This window comes from Mesocricetus auratus, unplaced genomic scaffold (assembly GCF_017639785.1).
Source record: "Mesocricetus auratus isolate SY011 unplaced genomic scaffold, BCM_Maur_2.0 Super-Scaffold_100004, whole genome shotgun sequence".
Lineage (NCBI taxonomy): Eukaryota > Metazoa > Chordata > Mammalia > Rodentia > Cricetidae > Mesocricetus > Mesocricetus auratus.
This window is the reverse complement of record NW_024429189.1, coordinates 99,139,810-99,152,160: the sequence shown is the minus strand read 5'-3', so window position 1 is coordinate 99,152,160 and position 12,351 is coordinate 99,139,810. Positions and strand designations below refer to the sequence as shown.

The following is a 12,351-nucleotide window of genomic DNA, read 5'->3' as shown; positions in this document are numbered from 1 at the left end:
ATTTCCCCATTATCTCTACCAATCTCTGGCCCTGGAGGCTCTATAGAAGTCATGGCGCCTCCCTTCCTTCCACCTTTATTTTTATTTATTTAAATTACTCCCTTTGACTTTGATTTTTGAGAGATTTGTAGCCCAAGCTGACCTCAAACTTGTGATCTTCCTGCCTCCACCTCTTGAGTGCTAGGATTCTGAGCTCTCCAACTTATTTTTTATTTGATGTTTGAAAAGAGATCACACCACATTGTTCAGGATGGCCCCATGCTCCTGGCTTCTTTCAATCCCCTGCCTGTTTCCTGAGTAGCTGGTATTGTAGGTGTGTCACTATGCCTGGCTTCTTCCTCTGCCTTTTGTTTGTTTTATGCAATGGAACACACATATGGGAAGGAGTCTAGAGGGAAGAGAAGAGGGAGACCAGTGGGCTCTGGTCTCTTTCTCCTGTCACTGTACCTGGCTTTTTGGGCAGAAGCTGTGGACCACAGCTGTGCTGTCAGGGGACTCTGAATATTGGTAGGCAGATCTTTCTGGGTTCTGTACTGCTGCTTGTTGCCACCCCCAAAGACATCACACCCCTCACTGTGTGTCCCCTTCTTGAACCTTCGTGTTTGCAGGGAGACTTCATTGAACAGGTGTCTCTTCCCATTGTCTGTGGCCTGCTTGGACCTGGTTGATGCACATTGAAATGTGGGAAGACCTAGGACCATACTGTTCTCAGGAGCTAAAAATGTCTATGAAATAAGTAGAAGAGAAAATCTGGCAAGAGAGAGACAGCATTGTTAGCTGTATTTGCAGTTTTATTCATTTGTTAAATTAAAAAAAAAGTCATGATGGGAGATGATGGTACACACCTTTAATCCTAGCACTTCAGAGGCAGGTGGATCTCTGAGTTCGAGGTCAGCCTGGTCTATAGAGCAAGTTCTAGGACAACCAGGGCTACACAAAGAAACCCTGTCTCAAAAAAAAAACCCAGATAGATAGATATAGATAGATAGACAAACAAACACACAAATAAATAAATAAATAAGATGCATCAGAAGCAACTGTGTTAAAACTGTTTAAATCTGTTCAATCTAGGACAAGAGTAGCATATGAGACCCGAGGTAAATTGCACAGGATGGACAATTCTTCCTTTTCCTGGATACCTTGGATGGAGTCTTCACCAGGACCACCTCCAAAGACACAAATCCTACAGGCGTGAGGTGGGTCTGCTCTCAGTGCCTGGAGACAGTAGGAAACACACAACTACAGTGAGCAGGAGGGGTAAGATGAAACCAGGAGAAACTGGACCGGTCTGCCATTCTAGAAGGTGAGCTCTAAGCAGAATGTTGTCATCAGTGTTTGTTGGAAGGCCTGGAGAGCACACTCAGGCCTTGTGCACTCCAGGCAAATGCTCTATCTCTAAACTGTACTCCAGTGTAGGCAGAGTTCTTCATCAGGACTGCTGGCCAGCTCTGTCCCATCAGCTGACTCCCAAATCAACACACAGAGATTTATTATTAATTATAACTGCTCAGCCGATAGTTTAGGTTTGTTTTTAGCTAGCTCTTACAACTTAAATTAACTCACTTCTATTCATCTGTGAACTTCCCATCCTGCTTGCTCCGTGTCTTATGACATCCTGACTCCACTCTTCTCCCCAGCATTCTCTCTCCTGCCTCCCTGCTGGCCATTCAGCTTTTTTATTAAGCCAATCACAGTGGCATATATTCACACAGTATAAAGGAATATTCCACACTCCAGCTCTCAGTTTTGAAGTAGGGTCTCAATATACAGCCCAGGCTGGCCTGGAACTCAAAACCCACATGCCTACCCCTCCTTCCCCAGGACTGATATTACAGTTGTATACAACCCAGACCAGTTCTTAGACATTGACCTTGTGAACTAAGACCCAAATTCACTTGTTTGTTTCCATGTTGCTGAGGAAGTTGCCTATGTAGGCAAAAAGTAGATACAAACCAGTAAAAAAATTGCATGATTTTTCAAAATTCTTCCATGTTGGCTATTCTATAGCTTAGGACCTAGAATCAACCTTGTATGGCCTTGCCTAAGGTATAGCTATGAAGGTGTGCCTATGTGGAGGTGAGAGTATGTAGGTGTACATATATGTGTATGCATATAATGTTGAGGCTTTAAATAGTCTCATTGCAGTCAGATATGATGTTGTTTATCTGTAATCCTAGCACTTGAGACACGAAGGCAGGAGGATTTCCATAAGTTCTAAACTACATAGTAAGTTCCATACCAACTAGAAAGGAAGGGCTTGTCTTCAAAAGAAGGAAGTGGTATAGTGTTTTATTTGTGAAAGTTATATTTATTGCTCTACAAAAATAAATAACAGCTGTAGAATCTGCTGTCCCCCCATTGTAACCTCTATTCCTCTAAAATGAACACCACTGGAACTAGAAAATATAATCCCACCATTTGGGAGGCTAAGGCAGAAGGATCATCATTGGCTGGCCTGAGTATATAGTAAAGCCCTGTCTCTAAAGAACAAACAAACAAACAAGACTGGGTATATGGCTCAGTGGTAAAAAGCACTGAACACTGACTGCTCTTTCAGAGGTCCTGAGTTCAATTCCCACCAACCACATGGTGGCTCACAACCACGTCTGATGAGATCTGATGCCCTCTTCTGGATTGCAGTCATATATGCAGGTAGAACACTGTATATACAATAAATAAATAAATCTTTAAAAAAGTAAAACAAACAAAAGACCATAACACTGCTATTAAAAATATATATTTTATGCTTGTATAAACACATGCAGATAGGTACATTTTTGTATATGCATATACGAATTATATGCATGGTGTATGTGTGTGTATTCATGTGTATAAGTCCAGGTAGGCCATGGTGCAACTGTGCAGATCAGAGAACAATCTTAGATGTTGGTCCTCACTTTCCACTGTGTTTGAGACAGTCTTTTGTTCACTGATATGTCTGTCGGACTAGCTTTCCCAGGAGCTTCTGAGAATTCTTCTGTCTCCACTGCCCATCCTACCACAGGAACACTGAGACTACAGATGGAATCCAACCTAATGTAGGTTCCCGAGAATTTCAGTTTGGGTCTTCACACTTGCATGGCAAATGCTTTATTCACTAACTCACCTTCCCAATCCTAGATACATTAATTTTAATGTTAAAGACTTGACTCTATGCTTGGTCTCCAAATTTTTTTTTCTTTTTGCTTTGAAGCAGAATTTTGTATGGGTCAAATTGGTTTAGCCAGTTCACAATATAGCCAAGGATGGCTTTGAACACCTGACTTTCTGTGATGGCCATTCTTGGTTGTCAACTTGACTATACCTGGAATGAACTATAATCTAGAAATGGAAGGCACACTCGAGATCCAGATCTCGAGGCAAGAGATCAACATGCCTTTGGCCCAGATCTTGAGGCTGAATGACACACACCTTTAATCCAGATCTTAAGGTGAGTAGGCATACCTTTAATCTTGGCCATACCTTCTGCTGGAAGCCTACATAAAGACAAGAGAAGAAGCAATGGTGTGTGTTCTGTCTTTACCAGCTTGCCCTCACCTTTCAGAACATCCATTCCTACACTGGCATTGGAGCCTACTTCTTTGGAATTCCAGCATAGACAGAAGACCAGCTGAGACTCTCAGCCTTGTGGGACTGAGCAGTTACAAGTTTCTTGGAATTTCCATTCAAAGCAAGCTATTATTGAAATATAGCCTGTAAGTCTAAGCACTTGTGTGTGTGTGTGTGTGTGTGTGTGTGAGAGAGAGAGAGAGAGAGAGAGAGAGAGAGAGAGAGAGAGAGAGAGTAGAGAGAGAGATTCATTCCATAAGTTCTATAATTCTGGAGAACCCTCACTAATACAACCTCCTATGTCCCATTGACAACTTTTTAAATGAACTTTATTTATTTATTTGTTTATTTTTCTTATTTATTTATTGTTGAGGCAGGGTCTCACTATCTAGTCCAACTCATAGGCATCTGCTTGCCTCCATGCCCTAAGTGCTGGTGCTAAAGGTGTGTACCACCATGCCTGGCAAAGCATGAGTTCTTACTCATTTTCACCAGAACCCAATAATCAGGACATTCTGAGCACGATTTCAGCATTGGCAGTACTCACTGGTCATCCATGTGCCAGATTTTGTCTTGATACGGCCTCCAGGTCTGCTCAAATCTTCTTTGTAGCTGTTACATGTTGTCAATAAAATATATGAATCATAGCTCACTCTCTCATGCAAGGCGTTGTGCTGGCTCTAGCTTGTGACTCATGCCTTGTCTTGTATTTGGCCCTTGGTGTATATGAGTAACAATTTCTTTGGACTAAATCACCAAAATTTAAAGTGCTATGGCATGTACTTAAAGGTATACCATTAAACTCTCTTATCAAAGGCTCTGACAGTTCTCAGTTTCACCCACAGTGTTTATCCTTACAGGTATTGGACACCATCAGTTTTTAAGTTTTTAAGAAAGTACACCTCCCAAAAACAATACAGAGAAACCCTGTCTTGAAAAACCAAAAAAAAAAAAAAAAAAAAAAAGAAAGTACACCTCCTTACCAACTCTGAGAATGGTAGACTACGCCTGTAATCTCAGCACTTAAGAGACTGAAGCAAAATGATTGCTCTAAACTTAAACCTGGGCTGCTGTCTAAAAACACTCCCACCCCAAGCACAAAGCACAGGGGCTGATGCAAGTAAACTCAGGAGGCTGAGGCAGGAGGATCCCTATGAGTTTGAGGCCAGCAAAGGTTGCACAGTAATTTAAGGCCAGAGTGTTGGGACTATCGGCCTATTCCATCACACCTGATTGCTTTTCTTGTTGACTTACATCTATGTATATGATGTCTAAAATTCCTTTCACTGATGTACATATAAATGTCTATCTTTGGAATGGGCATGGAGGCACATGGCTTTAATTCGAGTACTAGGGAGGCTGAGGTAGGTGGATCTCTGTGAGTGTAAGACCATACTGGTCTATGTAGAGAGCTCTTGTATTAAAAAGTAAGATAATAACAATAAATCTCTATCTTTTTTTTCTGAGACAGGGTTTCTCTGTGGCTTTAGAGGCTGTCCTGGAACTAGCTCTTATAGACCAGGCTGGTCTCGAACTCACAGAGATCTGCCTGCCTCTGCTTCCCGAGCGCTGGGACTAAAGGGGTACACCACCACCTCCTAGCATAAATGTCTATCTTTACTTAAGTCTTCTCCTTTTTAAAGCCCCTGATCATCTGGACAGTGGTGGCATACTCCTTTAATCCCAACACTCTAGAGGCAGAGGCACGCAGATCTCTGTGAGTTTGATGCTACCTTGGTCTATAAAGTGAATTCCAGGACAGCCAGTACTATTACACAGAGAAACCCTGTCTCAAAAAAACAAAACAACATAAAACCTACCTTTTTATTTTTTGAGACAGTTTCACTATGTAGCTTCTGGGTGGCCTCAAACTCAGAGATTTCCCACCCCAGTCTCTGCCTCTTTGGTGCTAACTCCTTGTCTTTTTTTTTTTTTTTTTTTTGGTTTTTCAAGACAGGGTTTCTCTGTGGCTTTGGATGCTGTCCTGGAACTCCCTTGGTAGTCCAGGCTGGTCTCGAACTCACAGAGATCCGCCTGTCTCTGCCTCCCGAGTGCTGGGATTAAAAGTGTGCGCCATCAATACCCGGCTCCTCCTTGTCTTTTAAATTCAATTCTTAGTGCCTTTTGATTCAGAACATGTTTCATTTTTACAACACTGTTTTTTTGGGGGGGGGGTTGAGACAGGGTTTCTCTGTATTGTTTTTAGAGGCTGGCTGTGCTTTACAGCTCTGGGTGTGCTTTATGGACAAGTGACATGCAGAGCATAGCAACCACCCTGGGAGGGCCTATGGGCCATAACAACCAGTTGACCAATCAACACAGGGCAGGTCATCCAAACTTGGAAGCCCATCAATCCTGAGACGTTTGCATACCCTAGATACTCCCTTTACACTGCACTTTAAGATCCCTGCCTTGAGGTTCTCCAGCCATCTGCCATGGTGGCTGGGTGAAGGACCCAAGCTAATGGGTTAGCTCCTTAAATAACTTTAATAAAAGACTCTTCGCTTTTGCATCAAAATGGGCCTCTTAGTGATTTTGGGGTTCAGAATTTGGGCACAACAGTGTGCCCACATACATGCAAACACATACACAAATACACATATTACACACACACATAAAAAGAAGAAAAAGAAAAGAGTACCAAGATTGCTGATTTTTCCATATTTCTATCAACACTTTAACCTAAGAGTAGACACAATTCACATATAAGTAGGTATAATTTGTAATACATATGGTGTAATATGTATATGTTTGTACTGAAGAATAAATGGCCCTTATATATGCATACATGCTAGGCAAGTGTCCCACCACAGTCCCTGATATATATATATATATATATATATATATATATATATATATATTTTTTTTTTTTTTTTGGTTTTTTCGAGACAAGGTTTCTCTGTATTGTTTTGGAGGCTGTCCTGGAACTCACTCGGTAGACCAGGCTGGCCTTGAACTCACAGAGATCCACCTGCCTCTGCCTCCCGAGTGCTGGGATTAAAGGCATGTGCCACCAACGCCCGGCTCAGTCCCTGATATATAACTAACTATCTCTTTTTTATTAAAAAAAATTAGACATGGCCTCATTATGTAATTCCAGCTGGCTCCTGCCTCAAACTTCTGAGTGCTGAAATATATAGATGTTACAGATATACACTGCTATGCCAACTCTTTTCCCCTTGGTGCCCGAGACTGATCCCAGGCCCTTTCACATGGTAAAAAAAATGTTCTACTACTGACCTGGGGCCACGCCCCCTATCAGATTATCCTTGCAGAACAGCCGAACTGTTCAGAAAACACTCAAGAACACAAAGATCATTGTTGTGACTCAAGGAAGCACAAGGTCATTAGAAGGCTGTCTAGAGAAATGTAGAGGCTGGAACGAGCTTCTGCCTCTGATATCAAGATGAAAACTGGGTGACTGCCAGAGGAGTACAAGGCACCCCTTTGAAGTGAGAAGGCTCTGCTTGCACTTGGATCCTCCATCCTAGATGGATCTGGGCACCCCTTGGGATGGAAACTGTGGCCATGCCCGGTTGCACAGGACTCACCTGAGCACAGAAGCAGCAAATGTCACGTGGACCTTTGACAATTCTCCTGGGTCTCATTTGCTGTCTTGCCACAGGTACTGAAGAAGTGAGCAGAAACTTTCCGATGTTTTCAAAGAGGATGTTACAATAACCGAGCTCCTGAGTTTGCTAGAAAGCCGTAAGACTTGCCCCACTAAGGTTAAAGATTCTTTCCTCCCTTCAGTTTGGTCAGATATCTTGCTCACAGAGACTCATAGGAAACTAATGTGGGGCTGGAGAGATGGCTGGTGGTGTGCCTGCTGCCAAGGCTGACAACCAGAGTTCGGTTCCTGGGATCCACAGGATAAAAGTAGATCACCAACTCCTTTGAGCTGTTCTCTGACCTCCACATGCATGCTGGGGCACACACACACACACACACACACACACACACACACACACACACACACACAAATAAATATAACTAAAAATTAATACAGCCTGCTAGAATAATCATAACAAAGTATCATGAGGTAACAAACAAAGGATTCTAGAAGCTAGAAGTCTGAGATCAGGGTGCTACATGACTTAGCTTATAGATGGCCACATTTCTACTGTGTGCTTACATGGCCTTTTCTCAATGTGCTCATATGAATAGAGAGAGCCCTAGCTCCCTCCTTAAGGTCAGCAATGCTACCAGATGAAGACTCATCTTTTGTAACTTAAAAGCCCTATCTCCAAATATCCTCACTGGCTATAGGGCTTCAGTCTTAGGAGGTTTGAGATCTCTACAGTCCACAGCAAAGAGTAAGCAGTCCCTCTCTGTTCTCATCATGGAACAACCTAGTCACCCTCTAGGGACTAGGCAATGGCAGTTGGGAGGCAGATAGGATATGCGGCACAGGAAGAGAAGACCTGAAGGAAGAGCTCTGATTGAGGACTGTCTCAGAGTCATGAAGGTTGAAGGTAATTTTTCTACACGGTGACTCCAGCTGCATGAGTCCCTTGATCACCCTTCCTGTTGCTTTTGGGAGAATGCCCAGACTCTGCCACTGCAGAATCACTGCCTACTCCACTGTCCAGCCTCTCCTTGCCACCTGCTGAAGCAATCCTACTGAGCTTTATCTCGGGGGCCAAGGAATCCCCTTCCACCTTTAGGCCTGTGCACCGTAAGTTCCCAGAACACTGATCCATGCAGACGGCAGCTCCATCTCATCCCCTCTCCTCGGTTTGTGCTAGATAGTGCCCTTTCTCATCTTAGAGGTCTCAGAAGAGAGGAAGTCTGGAATCTATAGATGTGACATGTTTGTGCACGTGCAAACTGTATCCCTAAGAGACACTGTGAACTGAAAACCGAGTCTAAGTTTAGGTGGATTCCAAGCTCTTCCCTCTCCCAAGATCCTCTAAAAATAGTGCAGCACTTAGGAAATCTGCCTTGCTCTTAACACAAACATGCTCAGATCTGAATCCAACAGAAAAAGGCTTTACTGCCTGGGAGAAAACCCATGACTCCTAGCGGGTGACATGGGTGGATAAGGAAGTGTCTGAAATTATTTGCCTTCCTTTCAGAGTTTGTCTCCTCCCACACTCCTGAGCTCTGCCTCAAAAACAAGGAGACAGGAACAACCTGTAAAATCAGTTGATCACCAAGGAGAAAAATGCAGAGTGTTGCACCCTGTGTACCTCATGTTCAAGAAGGAGATTCAGATGAGCCAAGAGCAGAGCAAAATTTATTTAACACCAGCAGCTGATCATAGTCTGTTTGTTTTGTTTTGTTTTTTTATTTTTCAAGACAGGGTTTCTCTGTGGCTTTGGAGGCTGTCCTAGAACTCGCTTGGTAGTCCAAGCTGGTCTTGAATTTACAGAGATCCGCCTGCCTCTGCCTCCCGAGTGCTGGGATTAAAGGCGTGCACCACCAATGCCCGGCCATATTCAGTCTTATCTAACAACTGTGTGTGTGTATGTGTGTGTGTAAAACGACAACCCGTGGGAATCATTTTTCACCTACTTACCGTATGGGTCCCAGGGATCAAATTCCAAGAATCTGACTTGGTAGCAAGTATTTTTACCTTCAGAGCCATGTTGCCAACATTAAGATGTTTCTTCTGCTGTTTGTGTTCATATTTTTATTTAAAATTATTTTGTTTCTTTGAGGCAGTCTCACACATAACCCAGGTTGGCCTTGAAACCACCATATAGATGAGGATTACCTGGAACATCTTATTCTCCCGCCTCTCCCTGCTGAGTTCAGAGATTGTAGGTGGGCACCACTATGCTCTGTTTATTCAATGCTGTCAATTGAACCCAGGACCTCATGCATACTAAGCAAGTACTCTACCAACTGTGATACATCCTCAACTCCTGATGCTTCTGTTCTCATGAGAAAAAAATGAGCCCAGAACTTGTAGGAATTTAATTTGTCTGTAGTATTGGTATACTGGCTAGAAGGAAGCTATGACCACCAATGGCTCACATGTACCCTCTGAACTCCACATCATTGCATGGAAAAGGAGATCTTGAGAGCTGCAGTCACAGCTGTGCTTTCTCCTCCCGTCCTCCCCCTCCCCCTCCCCCTCCTTCTCCTCCTCTACAGGCTCTCACTATGTAATCCTGGCTGGCCAGGAACTTGTTTTTTAGACCAAGATGGTCTCAGACTCACAGAGCTCCTCTTTGCCTCTGGAATGCTGGGGTTAAAGATGCTGGGGGTGTGGTTACCACATCTGGCCTCACAACCTTCTGGGAGCCTGTTCTCCTTGTTGCCTGTTCTCCTTGTCTGGAAAAACCAAATAAACAAACAAACAAACAAACAAAGTGGACAGCTCCCTGGTGAGACTCTCAGGCGACATCTCGTCTCCTTAGCTGCCCAATGAGGTGTATCATTGCTTCCTCCCTGCCTTCAGCCCTCATAGTTACTCATAGGACACACACGGATGGGCAGATGCTACTTAGAGATTATGTCTTTTTTGTTCTTTCCAGAAATGCCCTTCAGCAACAAGTGTCTGTAAACAGTCAGCAACAATGTTGAAGACAGAGCAATGACCTCTAAAAGATCTCACCTCAGATTTGCTATTTGTTTGGTCTGTTTGCTGTTGCTAGAGACTCAGTGACTTATGAAGAAAAGAATTACTTTTGTTCATGGATCTATGGTGACTTTCTTACTAGGAGAGGTCATCGTGGCATAGGGTTTCATGTGGCAAGGGAGGACATGCTGGCGACCTAGCTTCATGGGGGTTAGAGGAAAGCTACTCCCCCAGAAAATCCAACCGGTCCCAGCACTGGCAGGAGGATTTGGCAACTCAAGGCTAACCTGGACCACTGTGAGAAAAAAAACAAAAACAAAACAAAAAAACAGGGGAGGAAGGAAAGAAGGGAAGGAGGGTACCCATTAGCGCATGATCTACTGTTCATAGAATGAGCATCTCCCAGGAGAGGTACCTTCCCTATTTTTACAATTCATTTGTAGGGTGAATTTTTTCCATATTTAACCTTCCTCTTTTTTTTTTTTTTTTTTTTGAGACAGGGTTTCTCTGTATTGTTTTGGAGACTGTCCTGGAACTCACTCTGTAGACCAGGCTGGTCTTGAACTCACAGAGATCCGCCTGCCTCTGCCTCCCAAGTGCTGGGATTAAAGGCCTGCGCCGCCAACGCCCTTAACCTTCCTCTTAAGACACTAGGAAAAGCCGATCTCCTCCACCAGTACTCACCATGCTGGTTTTTTGAGTTAGGGCTGGAAAGCAAAGAGAAGTTTTCTGTCACCGGATATGGACGAAGAACGAAGAACGCGCTGTGGCTTCTGAGTTACTGGCATATTGTGAGAAGAGCATGGGAAAAGCTTATTAGACAACATAGCAGCGGAGGTAAGAAAGAGTCATGAAACCTGACCTGCTTGCCCAGCCCCCTCTGCTGCCAGCCTTCCTCTGCAATTCTGGACTTATAAACCAATGATTTCACTTCAGTATCAGGCAAATTGAAATGTCTGAGTGAAATACAATGTGCCTCTGAAAATGCTACAGGAAGTTGGCCGTGGTAGCACATGACTGCAGTCCCAGCACTCCAGAGCTAAAGTCAGGGGGATTACAAGTTGAAGACCAGCCTGAGCTACATTGCAAGACCCATTCCCAATAGCCAGGCCTGGTGATACATGCCTGTTGTTCCAGCAATGAGGGAGTAGAAGCAAAGGATCATGAATTTAAGACCAGTTTGTGTTTCATAGGGAATTTGAGGCTAGCCTGGGCTACATGGAACCCTGACTCAAGGAAAGAAAATATGTTCTCAAATTTTATTTATTAGTGTTTCTCATGTTTTGTGTGTGTGTGTCTAATTTACAAAAGTAAAGACTATATTTCCTTTAACCATGGTCTCCTTAAAGGTACAAGAGTTCTTCATGCACCATAACTAGGCCTTTTGAAGCTTGGTCTAGAGATGAAAGCATGAAATAATTTCTAAGCTGCAGGACTTTCATTTTATTTATGTTTATTTATTAGGGGTGTGTGAGTGCTAGGATCAACATGTATAGAAATCATCTTTAGGCTTGGTGTCAAGCACCTTTACCCACCAAGCTATCACTGGCCCTGTAGGGCTTTTTTTTTTAATGGAAATGTATAATCCATTGTTCTAGTTAGCGTTTAAGTGTCAAGTTGACACAGCCTAGGCTCACCTGGGATGGGAGTCTCAACTGAAGAATTGCCCAGACCAACTGGGCTGTAAGCATGCTGATGGAGTATTGTGTTCATTGTTAATTGATGCAAGCAAGGCCACTATGAACAGTAACATTCCCTGGGCAAGCATCACTGAGCTATATTAGAAGGCTAGTTAAGTATGAGCCAGTGAGTAAAGTCAGCAAGCAGTGTTCCTCCATGGTTTCTGCTTCAAGGTCCTCCTAGAGTTCCTGCCTGATTTCCCTCAGTATCAGACTGTGACCAGGAAGTATAAGCCAAATAAACCCTTTACCACCAGCCCCTACCACCCCAAGTTACTTTTGAAAGAGATGTTTTATCGCAGCAACAGAAAGGAAAGCAACACCTGCAGACAGTTACATACACACGAATAATCAAAGCTTCTCATGTGCTGGGTACCATGGCAATATTTTACTTGCGGGATTTTCCTGTGCTTATGTCAAATGTGAATTCACTGGAGACTCCTAAGAAGGCTGTGTAATTAGCACCATTATTATCAATGTTAAATTACTGTTGAACCTGTCTGGTGAATTTCAAGAGTGCTGTGTAACTTGCACAGAATTTGATAGCTCTTCATTTATTCTGAATTGAGCCACTTTGAATGCAGCTTTGAGTCA

At 43.3% G+C, this 12,351-nt stretch overlaps 1 long non-coding RNA gene across 1 annotated transcript in view; it reads right to left on the bottom strand.

Annotated features, from left to right (window-relative positions):
- Nucleotides 1-1,038: 1,038 nt before the first annotated feature.
- LOC106021029 overlaps nt 1,039-12,351 on the bottom strand; it is a 30,776-nt gene continuing 19,463 nt past the window's right edge. The window contains exons 3-5 of the long non-coding RNA XR_005877429.1: nt 10,763-10,859; nt 9,718-9,831; nt 1,039-1,215 (exon numbers count right to left, since the gene is read on the bottom strand). This is a non-coding gene — a long non-coding RNA (uncharacterized LOC106021029). The remainder of the gene's footprint in view (nt 1,216-9,717; nt 9,832-10,762; nt 10,860-12,351) is intronic.